This window comes from Petaurus breviceps, unplaced genomic scaffold (genome assembly GCF_028583685.1).
Source record: "Petaurus breviceps papuanus isolate PSGF00001 unplaced genomic scaffold, PetGlider_PUasm1.0 191, whole genome shotgun sequence".
Lineage (NCBI taxonomy): Eukaryota > Metazoa > Chordata > Mammalia > Diprotodontia > Petauridae > Petaurus > Petaurus breviceps.
In genome coordinates this window covers 4,367,800-4,385,305 of record NW_027185811.1, presented here as the reverse complement: position 1 = coordinate 4,385,305, position 17,506 = coordinate 4,367,800, and positions in this window count along the sequence as shown.

Here is a 17,506-nt window from a genome sequence, read left to right as displayed (position 1 = left end):
TGTTGAAACCCAGATGTTGACTGGGTATGGATGTAATGGTTGGACAGTTTGGAAATCTGTCTACTTGATCTGTTTCTGTCTTGATAATTCTGTCTGTGTATTCTGAAGTTCGGGGTGCTGACCTTTTTCCCCTGAACTAGATAAACGATATATGTTTGACTGATTAAAGTAAGCTTGTTAACCCATTTTGAGTTGCTTTCCTTTATCAAAGCAGATCCAAGAACCTGTGGTGGCAGCAAACCCTGAGGACGCTTGGGGTGCTTGCTGCTACAGTGACCTTGGGGAAATCACTTAACCCCAATTGCCCTGCCTTTGTCCCTCCAGAAAGAAAAAAGAAAAAAAGATTTTACATGAAAATGAAGAAAAAAAATTAAATTTTTAAAAAAAGGAAGTATGACCTCAAAAGCATTACCAAAACTTGGTAGAATATAGAAATTTAACTACTCATTTTTGTACCTGCAGTAAGTGGCACAAAATTCAGAAGAAGTGAAATAGGCCACAGGTATCCAAATATCAACAGATGACTATTAGAGAGGATAGTGAGCACAAAGTGTGGTACAGCCAGGGAGGAACTCACCTGGAGTGTGGCCACTTGAAGTGGCTGGAACTTCTTATCCAAACTCATCATTCTTGTTAACCAAGTACTAAATTCAGTTGTTTACAGGAGCGAGGTGCTGAATTTTTTGTCAGTGTCTCCTAGATTTAAGGGTCCTAAGTGAAAGATCAGGCTCCCAAAACTAGTTACATCATTGGTAGAATGGGACAATTGACTAGCAAAGGAAGAATATGTCTTAAGAGGAGTGGATGGGGTGGCGAGGTGGCACAGTGAATAGAGCCCTACCCCTGGAGTCAGGAGGGCCTGAGTTCAAATTCAGCCTCAGACACTTAACACTTACTATCTGTGTGACATTTTAACCCCATTTCCCCTCTAAAAGGCAAAAAAAAGGAGTAGACATGGCAGAATAGGTGACAAAAAGGTATCAAATGACTGAGGACTATTGCACCTGTTTGGAAATTCATGGACTTGTGACAGAAATATGATAGAAAGCATTTGGGCAATATCAAGGAAGAGAAAAAGAGAAGTAATAAGGTTGTGGGAGTATACTAGGCTTCTCATACTGAAAGCAATTATGTGAAGAATTCACCAGAAAGGTTTAAAATCCACCAATGACCTCAAATGGGTTAAAGCTTATGGTACTTCAAGGAAGAGAGTTAAATAAGATGACCTCCTCCCAGAGGACAGGTGCTTGGCATAAAACTGAAATAATATTTACCGTAAGAGGAGTTGTAACTTGTTAAGCAAAAGACCCTACAGGGAGAAGATCCCCAAAGTAAGAGCCTAGAATAAAACACAATAATTCTGGGATTGGATCCAATCCCATACGTTAATATACTCTCTAGAATGATAGTGATGACATCTCCTCCCAGGGGCAGCTGGGTAGTCAAAGAGTCTGACATTCAGACCAGCAGCTCATCAAGTTGAAGAAGCATGTGACTATTTAAGAGACACAGGTGGGGACAACTATGTTTTGGCTGCTCCAAGTGCTTGGGACTTTCAGATGAATGGTCAAGTTATTCTGTAGGAGGAGGAAGAAAAGAAAGAGGACTCAGGCTGACCCGTGTCTACCTACAGTAGGTGCTCAGTCAACGTGTGGGGGGAGTGATGATGGTGGTCACTGCCTGTGCTATGGCCCAGAGTCAAGGTGAGCTGATGTTTTCTTTCCTAAGTCCATCTAGCTTGCCTGGAAAAACATCCTGAGGAAAAGCTGGAAAGGGCTGCCCATGTGAATCAGGAAAAACCTGAGGGGTGGCAGGAAGCTCAGCCTCTCAGAGGGCCATAGGATTTAAAGGTAAAAGGGATTTCAAGATCATTTCCTCCAACTCCCTCATATCACAGATGAGCAAATTTAGGTCCATTAAGGGAAATTTTCAAAACACCTGCCCAAGGTCATAAGGCTAGATTCTAACAGAACTGGGCCTCCAGATCCTTTCACTTTTTTGTCAATGAAGATAAAAACTAAAGGGAAAATAAGGTGATGACTCGATGTGATGACCTGTAAGAGAGAAGTTTCAGTAGAGGAGGAAAACCAGGGGGCAGGCTTCAAGGGATTGAGAAGATTAGGTGACAAGAAAATAGAGGTATTCAAGGTGATCCCAGGCTGCTCTGGGCCCTCCAGTCTGCCCACAAGTGCTCCACAAACCTGGAGCTTTTATCCAGACTTGTGCTGGAGTCAACTCTAGCAACTTGGGAGAGACAATTGTTAAATTTTCACACTTCTGAAATGGTGGCTGCAAATCAAGGCTTGGTTAGTTGTTTTGTTGAGTATCTCCACTAAAGAAAGTGTTAGAAATACAAATTAAATTTATAAGTGGGTGTGCACACGCTCGCCCCTCCCCTCCCCAGCCTGGTTGTTAAAAATCTACCAGCGCACCCCTGTACTGCTGTAATAAACATGACGAGTTCAGCAGGAGTGCAGGAGAAGGCTCAGAGAATTACCATCACCTAGTGACTGACTACAGGCTAAAAATGAGAATAATAACTGGTATTTATACAATGGCTTTATGTTTTGAAAAGCATTTTATATCCATTATCTCATTTGAGCCTAATAATATTTTTACTTTTATCAGAATGAAAGCTTGTCCTATTCCCCAGAAAATGATGCTTATCTCTTATATTATGACCAAACCTCCTGAACTCCAGGAGCTCAGCAATGGGGCCCTTTCAACTGCCCAGACAGTTGGCCTACCATTCACATATGGCTCCTTCTACCCTCTGCCCCTGGTTCTTAACTCTGGGATCAACCATGTTTAATCCCTCCTGGGCATTGTATTCCTTCAAATACTTGGAAAAAGCCTTCTTGTCCATCCCCAATCTTTTCTCCTCTGGCTAAATATTCCCACTTCCTTCAAATGACTCTTTTTCATTCTTTCATATCCCAAAGCTAAACACTGTCATCTGACTGTTTCAGTAAGGCTATCGCCAACCTTGTGCTCCACTGCAGGCTTCCATCAATGCACCCTAAAATTGTATTAGCGTTTTTGCCTGCCATGTCACAGGGTGGCATCATACTGGGCTTATAATCCTCTTAAACTCCCCTCCCTCATTTTACTACAAAGGAACTATTGTCTGGCCATAGTTCTCAAGAAGTTTAGGAAATTTCACTGTTAAATATCAACTTAACAGATTTCCTTCCTCATTCTAACCTGGCAGGAACTTTTTGGACCCAACTTATTTCATCCAATCTACCCAATATCATGCTCAGCTTTGATATTCTACCAGTTAGTGAATTTGCCAAAAAAAACCTTCATCAAAGTCAGGGATAAAATTTGTGATTAAAGCAAAGATCTGCGTTATATCACTAGAAATCTCCTTCAAGGTTGATAGTAATCTATTCTTTATTCCTCTTTGAAGTCCATCTGTCAGACCTGAATGTCCTGCTATCACTGACCTCCAATCTCTTCCCTTCCATCTTATATATAAGGACATTTTGAGGCTTTGTTAAATGTCCAGCTGAAATTCAGATATGTCATTACCTATGGTATCTTTCTAATCTTCCAGTCTAGTGGTCCTGACAAAAAGAGGAAATAACTTTTCTCCAACATGACCTGATAATCTTGATGAGTTTATCCTGGCTCTTGCTGATGATCTGTCTTTCTTTCCAATATTTTGTCTCTCAAACTCTTTAGCCTATAATTTGAATAACCCTCTTCCCCTTCTTTGAAAATTAGATCAGCATTTATCTGCCTCCATTCCTACAAAACCCCCTGCATTTTCTACGTTTTCAAAGATCATCAATTACCACTCATCAATTGCCTCTATAAGATGGTGCTAAAACAGTCAGAGAGCCAAGACAGAGGAGAATGGGGAGCAAGAGAGCAGCAGCTGTTTTCCTTAAGCCTTTATGAGAAGGTTAACCTTTCTCTGACTCTGAGGTTTCCAGAGAATTAGATAAAAAAGAAGGGAAATCTAGTGGCTCTGTGCTTCTGTTCCCAAATTGACCCTTATGTTGTGTCTACAGAGATGGTTCTCTAAGTGGGTGTCAAGCCAAAGAGCCAATTAAGATCCATTCAGTTCAGGGCAATGTGACTCCAGGGGACTGATGTTGCCTGAGTGACCTTCCCCCATGATTAAATTTGTGTTCCTCTGTATTATGATTGTCCCTAATGACGTCTATGCTCACAAGCACTGAGAATTCCAAAGAGCTGACAAATGGGAACCTTGGATCACACCATCAGCTTCTGCTTTATGTAAAGCCCGGTGTTTGAAGCTCAGAGGCCCACCATCATGGTCCATTTCTCCCCAAGCAGTGGTTCTCTCTTTCTGATCTTACCCTTACCCCTTAGTAAATCAGTTCAACTCTACACTATCTTCTACCCTCAAATTCCTTGTTACTCTGCCTTATGACCAATCACATCCTGCCACACTCCAAACCTGGATTAGCCCCCACCCCTGCTATCTGTCACTTCTGTTCCTACTCAGGTGTTGCTGAACACAGCTAGGTAGTGGGTGACATGACTGAGGAAAACAAAGGTTCAATATACCAATTTATCCAATATACCAATATCCATTTATTAAGCAGTACATTCCGATGGCTCAACAAGTTGGACCACAGCTCCTCAGCTTAGGCCTGGACCCTGAATACAAGGTGAGAAAGATTGAGAAAGTCCAAAAGATTGAAGCTTCACTTCAGACAGAATGTGAAATTAATTAGAGTCACCCAAGAGTGAAACAGGCTTATTTGGGAGGTGGAGGAGCACTTGAACATCTTCCATGAGGAAGCCATAGCACCACTTGTCAGGTATGTTGTATAGAGGGGATTCCCATCCAAGAGGCCTTGGACCAGAAAGCTGATGAGGTCCCTTCCAAATCTCAAATTCCATGACTCTCTGGAAGGTCAGGACACAATCTTGACTTATCATTATAGCATTCCCTCTCCCACCAGTGACACGGATTTCTGTGGAACATTTTCCCTTTGCCTTTTCCCTTGCTATTCTGAGACACTTCATGGGTTCAGTGGACAGTGCACCAGGTTTGGAGACAGGAAAACCTGGGTTCAAAATGTAGTCAAGGATTTCTTATTATCCTGTGGAAGCTGGAAGTATTTTTTCCTTTTTGCAGTCTTAAAGACTGGCTATAATGGCATACTGGAATATGAGTCCTTATAACAATCCTATGGGTTCTTTTCAATTTCTATGTTGAGCTTGTTTTTCTAATTCTTAAAAGGTTTCTTTGATGATTTCCAGAAACATAATTTTAAGAGGGGTAGGATTTGGTATCTTCCTGTCCAAGTTCATTGTATCATAGAAATCAAAGAGTAAATAACAGAAGTAATGAGGTGTTAGTGTGTTTTAAATGGTGATGATACTGTCAAAAAAAAAAAGCCAACTGTAATGACCGGTGTAACAGACACATAGAGATAAAAGAACCCAAGCCCAGTCAATTAATTAGCATCATTTTATTAAGTTGGCCAGCGACAGTCTCCCAAGGAACCTTAGGAGAGCTGCCCTGACCATAGGGAAAGGGGGAATATTTAAAGTCAAAAACCACCAAAAATTGATGTGGGAAACAAAGTTAGTCTTGTGGGAAGTAAAGTTAGTCTGACAATGGTAGATAAGCACATCTGTTGTAGCCAGGCCTTGGTCTGGACAGTTGTATAGTCCTTGCCCTGATTTATTGTGAGACCCAGATGTCCAAGATCATTCTGATATCTTATCAGGAAGAATGACCAGGTCTGTTTCTCACAAGAGAGGGGCTCCTGGCTAAGCATGTACCAGTTCAGGAAGAATTCAGTCATTTCCAAACTTGTTACATACAGGGGCTTAGTATATGAGGTTATGGGCATTTCACCAACTATGCTGCCTGAATGAAGTCTGAACATTTTTCTCTGACAGAATTAAAAGGAACAACCTTTTTTTAATTTAATTTTTGTAATTAATAGAAATATATTGTCATTCCCTCCCACATCCTCCCACATTTAGGGGGAAAAAATCCTTTTTAACAAATATCCTTAGTCATGCAAAACAAATTGGCAATGTTCAAAAAAGCACATCTCAATCTTTATCCTCTGTAAATCACCAATTCTGTAGAAGATGGTGATTCTTTATCATCAGTCTCCTGGAATCATGTATTGAATAGTGTTCTTAAGTCTTTTTAAATTTTCTTTTTTCTATTTTGACATTATAATATAAGCTGTTCTGTTCTTCTTACTTTATCCAGCATCACTTCATACAATCTTTCCAGGTTTCTCTGAAACCATCCCTTTCATCATGTCTTTTGTCCCATAGTGTTCTGTTGCATTCATATACTATAATTTGTTGAGCCTTCCCCAAGTCAATGAGTACCACCTTAGTTTCCAGTTCTTTGCCACTATAAAAAGAGCTACTATAAATATTTGTATATCTGTGGTTTTTTCCTTTTTCCTTGAACTCTTTTAGGCCTAAGCCCCCTACTGATATCACTAGGTCAAAGAGTATGCATGTTTTAAAAGACTTAGAGCATAGTTCCAAGTTGAAGCAACCTCACTGGAAAAATGAAAATTGGATATACCTTTGCTCTGTAAATAACTAAACCCTGAGTGTATTCAGTAGTTCAAGAGTGTCCAAGCCAGGGAATTGACTCTTAGAAGTAGAAATGAAGGAGTTAGCCCCTGAGAGTGAATTACTCTTGGGGAGATGAGGAAAGGCAAAAGGGACTTATTCCCTTCCATAATCATTTTCTGCCATGTCATTTTGAAGGGCAACTACTGGACCAGTAAAAATTGCATCAAACAAGGAGCAGAGACATAGACACCAAACATGGATATAGAGAAATACTTGAAGAAAGAGCTTCCAAGAAGGACCTCTAGTAGCAGAGGAGGGATATATATATATATATAGTTATAGTTATAGTTATAGACTCAAAGGAGAAATAGCCCTATCAATCAAGAGTTGAATATGGAGACCCCAGAAGAACAACTTTAAAAGGTTCTCCAAGGGAGAACTAGATGAAATCTCTACAGAGACAAGACATTGAGAACAATCAGTACCAGACTTGAGAGTGCCTTGATGACATAGGTTGCCTATATATGTACTTCCTTCCCTTGGTACTCTAGGTTTCTTCGCACTCTTTCCAGAGACACTGTGTTAATTTTAACTGTGCTATAGGTTTATGGGTAAAATGTTTTGTAGGTATTGTTGTTACTATGCCATCTTACTTTATTATTTATTGTTGATTATTAATTATGTATAAATAAACATATATAATTAATAACTTTGCTAAAAGTTAACTGTGCCTGTTGGCTGATTGTTAATAGGAAATGTACTATTGGGGGCTTCTAAGCTATATAAGAGTACAAAGACACAGAATTATCCCTAGATATCTCTATTAGCAGCCATCTTCTAGGAAATAAACCCACAAGTGAGAGTGGAATATGAAAGACTAATCAAGAGAGGATGCTATATAACGTTTCAATTCCTTCCCTTCTCTAAATTTTCTGGAATCCAACTTTTTGTTTATTAACATTGTTATCATTCCAGTTGTCTGGATAATTGCATCATTTTTTAAATTTTGATTCAAGTTTCTCTACATTGTGAGATTTTGTTTTCTATTGTAGTAAGTCTTTTGTTTGTTGGATCAAGGGATTTTTTTTAAAGGTTCTACAGTAGTCCTCATAATGACAATATTCTTCTTTATTTCTCCTAATCTTTTAAAAGATTCTTTCATTATAGCTTCTGTTCCTCCTATGAAGGCTAACTTTCAAACACACTTTTTTACATTTAATTTTTGTTTTATTTTTTGCAATTGCACGTAAACAAATTTTTTAACATACATTTTTAAGCATTTTTCTATCACACAAATCAACCTTTTTTAAAGTACATATGTTGGGTTCCTTTTTTATCAAATACATGGAAACAAAATTCTTCTGCAAAAATTGTTCTAAATATGGTGCTGTGATTTTTCTTCCTATTTTTCCCCAGCATTATCTTGGTTAGTTTCTCTAATTATGCCATTTATCCATCTGAAGATACCTCTTAAGACATCACATAATCTTCTTTTAATATGGTTAGCTTTTGATATTATAGTATTTTTTTTTCTTTTTGGAGTTGTGACATTCTATTGCTTCATTATGATATTTTCTTCACTTTACTCATTTTCTGTTTTGACTTCTTTTGTTTATAACCCTTTTTCTTCTTTGAGCTGTTTCTATTTGACATTTTTCGATAGCAATAGGAGTAGGTTAGCCTCCTTCAAATTCATTATTTGGTCATCTTGACTGAAAAACATCATCTCTAATTTTTTCTAAAAAGTAATTTTCCAATATTATTTTAAGTGTGGAAAGACACATTCTTTTTTTTGCTTTTTGGAGAGTGGAGAGCAGGAAAATAAGCGTTAAGTGACTTGCCCAAGGTCTTACATTGTAAGTGTTAAGTGACTGAAGTCGGATTTGAACTCAGGTCCTCTTGACTCAGTTCAGTGCGCCACCTAGCCACCTGTATCAGCAATGCCATATTCACAATGCCTATAGAGATTACAAATATGCTGATATAATTATCCATTACAAAATACGTCATGTTTGCCATATGAGGAAATAAACTAGAAAATTTATTAAGATACCAAAAGACTGAGTCCCAAAACCAGAAAGTGAAAGCCATCAGAGTAGTTATGACATTGGCACAGGTAGATAAAGTAGAAAGCACCCACATTTTCAAGCCTTTAAAACAGAACAGGCTACCTCAGGCAAAGGTCCTCCTCTCCCCACGCACAGCAACCACCCAGCGTCCTGGAAGCGCGCTCCCAGCAGCTCCGGCCCCTGGCAGTCCTCAGCAGGAGTCCTTAGCAGAAAGTCCTTAGCAGTCCTAACTCAAAAAGGGCTTCGCGCTGCCACTGCCTCTGCTGCTGCCGCCGTCACCACCACCGCCAGCCAACGCAGGAACGCTAGCTTGGCTTCCGCTTCCTCTTGCTCCGCCCCTTCCTGCTACATCAGCAAGTCCAACGGGGCATGGAAGATCTTTAAATCCCATAACCCTTACACCACCCCTGAAAGACACACTTTCAAACACACTTTTTTACATTTAATTTTCATTTTATTTTTCTCAATTACATGTAAACAAAAATTTTTAACGTTCATTTTAAAACATTTTTTCTATCACATAAATCAACCTTTTTAAAGTACATAAGTTGGGTTTCTTTTTTGTAAAATACAAGCAAACAAAATTTTTAACATTCATTTTTTAAAATTTTGAATTCCAAATTCTCCCTTCCTTCCTCCCCTTATCCCTCATTGAGAAGGCAAGAAATTTGACACAGATTATATATACATGTTCAGTCGTGCAAAACGTTTCCATATTAGCCATATTGCAGACCAAAACAACAAGAATAATTAAGAAAGGTTATAAAGTATGCTTCAAACTTAATTCAGACTCCATTAGTTCTCTCTAGGAAGTAGGTAGCATCTTTCATCATAATTCCTTCAGAATTGTCTTGAATCAATGTATTGCTGAAAATAGCTGAGTCATTCACAGGTGATTATTGTATAATATTGCTATTACTGTAGACGATGTTATCCTGGTTTTCATTTCAGCTTGCATCAATTCATGTGAGTCTTTCCAGGTTTTTCTAAAAGCATACTGCTTGTCATTTCTTATAGCACAATAGTATTCTACCAAATCATATTCCACAACTTGTTCAGTCATTCCCCAATTGAAGGACATCCCCTCAATTTCCAGTTCTTTGTCACTGGTCACTCTATTTGAGCTGCTATAGATATTTTTGGTATATATAGATCTTTTCTCTTTTCCTTTGATCTCTTTGGGGTAAAGACCTAGTAGTGGTATTGTTAGGTATGCACAGTTTTATAGCCCTTTGGCCATAGGTACAAATTACTGTCCAGAATGGTTGGATCAGTTCACAAGTCCAGCAATAGTGCATTAGTGTCCCTATTTTTCTGCATACCCTCCGCCATTTGTCATTTTCCTTTTCTGTCATATGAGGCAATCTGATAAATGTGAGGTAGTACCTCAAAGTTGTTTTAATTTGCATTTCTTTAATCAATGGTGATTTAGAATATAGTCAGACTCTTACTGATGAGGTAGCTCAGGTATGGCCAGTCATTCACCTACTGCCAGTGGTCAATTTAATGTTTATTAAACATATGTGTACAAGGCCTCTACAAAATGCAGTGGAAGATGAGGAGAGAGACCATTTCTACTTCAAGGAATGGAAGAACTGAATGTGTAGGATTTGAATAGGGTGAGATGAAGAAGGGAAAAGAAGCATTTCTAGGGGAAGAAAAGAATGAGAACCAAGGGGAAAAGGAAGGAGAAAATGTCTAGATGAGACATCAGTTTAGAGGGAAAAATAATAAATGCCTTCATTTGCTAATTTGTTGTTTTTTTTTTTTAACCAGGTAGACCAGTAGAGAACTCCCATTGAGGGAGCTCGGGCAGGGCAGATTGAAAATACAGCCCAGGATTCTATTTATATTCATAGCTGAAAGAGAGGACCATAAAAATGATAATTTTGTATTCCTGTACTGAATTCAAATCATCTCACTTCTTCCACAATGCCAAAAGTCCATAACCATTCCAGTCATCACTATGCTCAATTCATCTCCACTCTTCTAGTGCACAGTCATGACCACACAAATTAAAACTTACTTTATATTTTGCATTTTTTTCCCCATAAGCTTCTCCTATATCTCTATCTTGTCTCCTCACAAAGATTATACCCACAAGATGTCAGGGAAAATATGTTTGAGTCCTTCGAGTTTCCTCCAAAATGTTTGGCACAGGGTTGAGCACCTTCTAGTTGGTCAATAAAGACTTGTTGGTTACTTGGTTGATGTTCCTATTTGCCAGAGCAGGATTTTGCTGAACAAATGATGCCAGATAATCAGACCACAGACACAGAATTTGTTCTTCTACCATTTTCCAGCAACCTCCACATCCAATACACCCTGGTCTTCATCTTCTTATTGATTTATCTCCTCACCTTGACTGGGAACCTTTTGATAATGGCAATCATCAAGATGGATTCTCACCTGCACACACCCATGTACTTCTTCCTGGTGAACTTGTCCTTTTTTGATATTTTTTATTCCTCAGTCATGGTACCAAAGTTGGTTCAAACACTGCTAGCCAAGAACAAAACCATCTCCTTCAGTGGGTGCCTGGCACAGACTGGACTATCATTTTTCATTGCTTCATCTGAAGCCTTCATCCTCTCAGCCATGGCCTATGACCGTTATGCAGCCATCTGCAACCCACTGGTTTATGTGATGATCATGAGCAAACCATTCTGTGTCTTTCTGGCTTGTGGGTCTTGTCTAATTGGGGTCACCAACTCCCTGCTCAACACCCTGCCTTTGTTGAGACTGCACTTCTGTGGCCCCCATCTCATCCACCACTATAGCTGTGAGATGCCTGAGCTCTTACCTCTCTCCTGCACTGACCTCTTCCCTAACAAGATGATCTTGTTCTCTACCATGATCATCATTGGCTTTGGCTGCTTTTTCCCCATCATGTTTTCTTATACTCGAATTATCTCTGCCATCCTGAAGATCAAGTCAGCTTCAGGCAGGAGCAAAGCCTTCTCTACCTGCTCCTCCCATGTGATTGTAATGACCTTGTTCTTCCTGACAGGTGTGGGCCTCTATCTAAGCCCTGCTACAGGCTCCATCGTGGAGCAAGTCATCTCCCTGCAATACAGCATTGTGACACCACTGCTGAACCCCATCATCTACAATCTGAAGAACGAGGAAGTCAAACTAGCCATAAAGAAAATGTGGGAAAATAAATGTATCTACTCGGGCACCTGCTGATTAAGAACTCCATCAGCAATGGTGATTATAAGCAGAATCTGAGAAGTCCATCATTTAACTTTCTAACAGCCTCAGAAATGGAAAAGTCCAAAGAGATCACAGTAATGATTATATAAATTGCCCTACCCTCATGTCTTGATCTATTTTTAACATTCCATTAGCTCATGTATGCCTAAAAATCCCTGAAAGGCCAGTATTACGATGTTTATTTTATCCCCATCATTATTCTCTTGTTGCCATTTTAAAGATTCTAAAACTGAGGCATTAAGAAATTAAGTGGTTTATCCCAATTGAAAGAACTGGGAGAATTTGGGATAGCACTGCTAGTCTTCCTACTCAGAATCGAGTCTTCTTTTCACTACACAAGGAACATCAGCTTTTGTTACTCCCTGGAATATTCTGATGACCCTGACCTACATGAGCTATCTGTCTATTCATTTAGTGGATGGTTATGTTTCTACTCTCTGAAAGGTAGAGATTGATTTTGTGTGCTTTTGTCTTTTATTTTTGCTTGTTCCTTTTTTCTAGTAAACTTTGTTAGGAAAAATTCCAACTTTATATTTTCATCTAGTGACAGTTCAATGCCACTGCTCCTATAGACAGGAGCACCCCTGCTTTACATAATCTTGATTAGAACTTACCTATCATCCCACATATCAGATCCAGGACTTGAACTCAGAACTTCTTAATTCCAAGGGCAGCCATTCCTCCTCTATGCCACATGTGGTACATAATAATAAATAATTATTGTTGAAGTTCTTCATTCCTCCTTATAATACAGTTCTCACTTCAGCACTGATAATAACTATCAGAACTGACTCCACTCATTTCTCTATGGTCTCAAACTGGGAACACATTATGCACAGGAGTAAATGATCAATTAAAGCCTTTTCTTTTCATTCTTACAATATAAGAGGCAATGGGTTATAATGGAAAGACTCCTGAACTTGGAGCCAAAAGACCTAGTTCTGGGAATTGGTTCACTCTGGAAGACCTAGGACAAATTCCTAAACCTCTCTGAGTTTTAAATAAATTGTAAATAAATAAATGGGAACAATCCCTGTGATGTCTACTTCACCAGACTGTGGTTAGGTTCAAATGAACTAATAGAAGTAAAGTGTTTAGAAATCCTCAAATGACCATGTAAAAATAAGCTACTGTTCCATTTAAAGTTACTATAGATGTTATAAAATATTTGGGAATCTACCTGCCAGAACAAACCCAGGAACTATATGAATACTATTACAAAACATTTTTCAAACAAATAAGTCAGATCTAAATAATTGGAAAAACATCAGTTGCTCATATCTAGGTTGAGCTAATATAATAAAAATGATGATTTTACCCAAATTAATTTACCCATTTAGTGCCATCTACCAAAAAAAATTATTTTATACAGTTAGGAAAAAAAGTAACAAAATTCATCTGGAAGAACAAAAGGATCAGAACATTAAGGAGATTAATGAAAAGAAATGAGACAGAACCCATAAAGTGACAGAGAGAAACTAACCGCCCACTGAAGACAGCCCGGCAGACTGGCAGGAAGGGTCAGTTGTAGAGCACTGGCAACAGAGCCCAGGTTTTAGCTTCAGGGCAGCCCAACCAGCCATGGCTAGAGGGATGTCCAAAGAGTGGATCACCAGCAGCTGTGGAGGTTTCCAGAATTATCAATCCATAAATGCCAGAGACAAAGTGAGAGGTCAGTGGGCTTTGGGAACAGGGGGTCCATGAGTGCAGCTCAGCCTCTGTTTCTGGAGGGAGAAGTGGCAGAGGTGCAGCATCTGCATAACTGCTTCAGAGTTCCTGGCCTGCAGATTGTAGGGGGACCAAGCAACCAGTCTGAGGAGTAATCGCTCTTGCTTTAACCTGCTTGGATCTGGATCCCTGTCCTGGGTGGAACTCCTGGGGTATGTGACCAGTGTGCCACAGCCAGTGAAGGCTTCTGAGAGGGCACCCAACTAATAGCTCCAGCAGCTGAAAAAACCCCAGCAATTTGGGACAAAGCTCTCCTCTCTGAAAGCTGAGTTCTACTGTAGCAAAAAGTTCAAGAGTCAAGTGATTGAGTGGCAACATGAGCAAGCAGGGGAAGCAGGGCAAGCACAGCGGTCAGACTTTGGATTCCTTTTTTGGGGACAAAAAGGAACAAGTCATGGAGCAGGAGGAAAACAACAAAGTCAGAATTCCTGCACCAAAAGCTTCCAAGAAAAATATGAACTGATTACAGGCCAAAGAGGAGCTTAAGAAGGATTTTGAAAATCAAATAAGAGAAGTGGAGGAAAAATTGGGAAGAGAAATGAGGATGCAAGAAAATCATGAATAGAGAGTCAACAACCTGACTGAAGAAAATAATACCTTAAAAAATAGAATAACTCAAATGGCAAAAGAGGCTCAAAAAGTCAATGAGGAGAAGAATGCCATAGAGTCAAATTAGTCAGATGGAAAAAAGAATCTCAAAAGCTCACTGAGGTGAATCATTTCTTTGGAATTAGAGTGGAGCAAAGGGAAGCTTGTGACTTTATGAGAAATCAAGATAGTATTAAACAGAACCAAACAGATGAAAAAATAGAAGGCAATGTGAAATATCTCATTGGGAAAACCACTGACCTGGAAAATAGATCCAGGAGAGATAATTTTAAATTATTGGACTACCTGAAAGCCATGATCAAAGAAAGAACCTAGAAATCATCCTTCAAGAAATTCTCAAGGAAAATTGCCCTGATCTTTTAGAACCAGAGGGCAAAATAGAGGTTGAAAGAATCCACCGATCACCTCCTAAAAAAGATCCCAAAAAGAAAACTCCTAGGAATATTATAGCCATGTTCCGGAATTCCCAGATCAAAGAGAAAATATTACAAGCAGCCAGGAAGAAACAATTTGAATATTGTGGAAACACAATCAGGATAACCCAGGATCTGGCAGCTTCTACACTGAGGGATCGAAGGGCTTGAAATATGATATTCTGGAGGTCAAAGGAGCTGGGATTAAAACCAAGAATCACCTACCCAGAAAAACTGAATATCATGTTTCAGGGGAAAATATGGTCATTCAATGGAATAGAGGACTTTCAAGCATTCTTGATGAAAAAACCAGAGTTGAAAAGAAAATTTGACATTCAGATACAAGAAGCAAAAGAAGCATGAGAAGGTAAACAGGGAAGAGAAATCAGAAGGAACTTATCAGAGTTGAACTATTTACATTCTTACATGAAAAAATGATAATTGTAACTTATGAAACTTTTCTCAGTATGAGAAGAGCTGAAGGGAATAGAAATGTGTACATATATATACATATATATATGCGTGTGTGTGTGTGTATAAATGAAACATATGTATGTCTATATAGGAGCGTAAATGGGTGTATGTATACATATGTGAGTATATGTATATATGTGTATAGGTATACATAGACAGAGGGCACAGGACCAATTGAATAGGAAAGGATGATACTTAAAAGGTAAATTTGAGATGTGAGAGAAGAATATAATAAGAGGAGATGGGGAGAGACAGAATGGGGTAAATTATCTCATATAGAAGAGGTAAGGGAAAACTGTTACAATGGAGGGGAAGAACAGGAAGGCAAAAGGGAATGAGTCAGCCTTACTCTCATTGAATTTGGCTTAGGGAGGAAAGGACATACACTCTAATTAGGGTATTCACCCTACAGGAAAGTAGGGGGGAAGGGGATGAGAGGGAAAATGATGGAGGGCAGGGCAGGTTGGGGGCAAGGATAATTAGAAGCACATACTTTTGAAAAGGAAAAGGGTCAAAGTAGAGAATAAAAGTGGGAGGTGGGATAGGGGGGAGGGAAATATAGTCAGTCTTTCACAATATATACACTATGAAAACGTTTTGCATAGTTACACATGTACAATGTATATTGAATTGCTTATCTTTCCAGTAAGGGTGGTTGAGGAGGGAGTAAGGGAAAGAATCTGGAGTTCAAAGTTTTGAAATAAAATGTTTAAAAATATATATTATTATTTTTTTCTTACATGCAACTGAGAAATAAGATATACAGGCACTGGGGCATAGAGATCCATCTTGCCCTACTAGAAAGTTGGAGATAGGCGAGTATATAGGAGAGAGCAGATTGGGGGACAGGGTATTCAGTGGGATCAATCTGGTTTGGGGTGGTGGGTAGGGGAAAAATGGGGAGAAAATTTGTAACTCAAAATATTGTGGAAATGAATGATGTAAACTAAAAATAAACATAAAATTTAATTCAAAAGAAATGCTAGGGAAGGTGGCCTAGCCATACCAGATTTAATCTGTATTATATAGCAGCAGTCATCAAAACTACTTGGTACTGGCTGAGGAACAGAGCAGTGTATTGGTGGAATAGATTAGGAACAGGAGACACAGTTGTCAATGACTACAGTAATGTACTGTTTGATAAATGCAAAGACTCCAACTTCTGGAATAAGAGCTCACTATTTGACAAAAACTGCTGGGAACTGGAAAATAGTATGGCAGAAACTGGGCATAGACCAATATCTTACACCATATATCAGAATAAAGTGCATACTCTAGATATTAAGACTGATACTATAGGGGTGGCTAGGTGGCACAGCGAATAGAGCAACGGCCCTGGAGTCAGGAGGACCTGAGTTCAAATTGGGCCTCAGACACTTCACACACACACACACACACACACACACACACACACACACACACACGCCTTGTAACCTTGGGGAAGTCACTTAACCCCAATTGCCCTCCAAAAAAAAAAAAAGACTGATACTATAAGCAATCTGGGAGAGAAAGGAATAGTTTACCTGTCAGATTTATGGAATAAGGAAGAATTTATATCCAAATAAGAGCATTACAAAATGCAAAATGGATTACTTTGATTACATTAAACTGAAAAGGTTTTGTACAAATAAAGTCAATGTAACCAAGATTATCAGGAAAATAGAAAATTGGGAAAGAATTTTTACAACCAATTGTAATGGGAATGCAAATTTGGAAGATCTTCCCTGCCCCTAGGCTAAAGTGCACCTGAAGCCTGGGGTGGGAGGCTTGTTTTTCAGTAGATACTTTTTGATTGGCCAGTGGGTCAATAAGGTTGTTACATTCTCTGAGCCAGGAGAAGGCTGTATAAGCCCTGATGTGAGGCTTTGTTTTGGGGCTCACTTTGAGAAGTGTTCTGTGATTTGATATGGATTCTGGGAAGTGGTTGTCCAGAGCCCCCTGGCTTTGAAAAACCCAGATGTTGAAACCCAGATGTTGATTGGGTATGGATGTAATGGTTGGACAGTTTGGAAATCTGTCTACTTGATCTGTTTCTCTGACTTGATAATTCTGTCTGTATATTCTGAAGTTCGGGGTGCTGACCTTTTCCCCCTGAACTAGGTAAATGATACATGTTTGACTGATTAAAGTAAGCTTATTAACCCATTTTGAGTTGCTTTCCTTTATCAAAGCAGATCCAAGAACCTGTGTGAGCAGCCACCCTAGGGACGCCAGGGTGCTTGCTGCTACACAAATGTCTCTGATAAAGGACTCGTTTTGAAAATATGCAGAAAATTGAGTGAAATTTATAAGGATACAAGTTATTACCCAATTGGTAAATGGTCAAAGAATATAAACAGGCAGTTTTCAGAGGAAGAAATTAAAGATATCTATAAGCATATAAAAAAATTCTCTAAATCACTATTGATTAGAGAAATGCAAATAAAAACTACTCTGTGGTATCACATCTCACCAGTC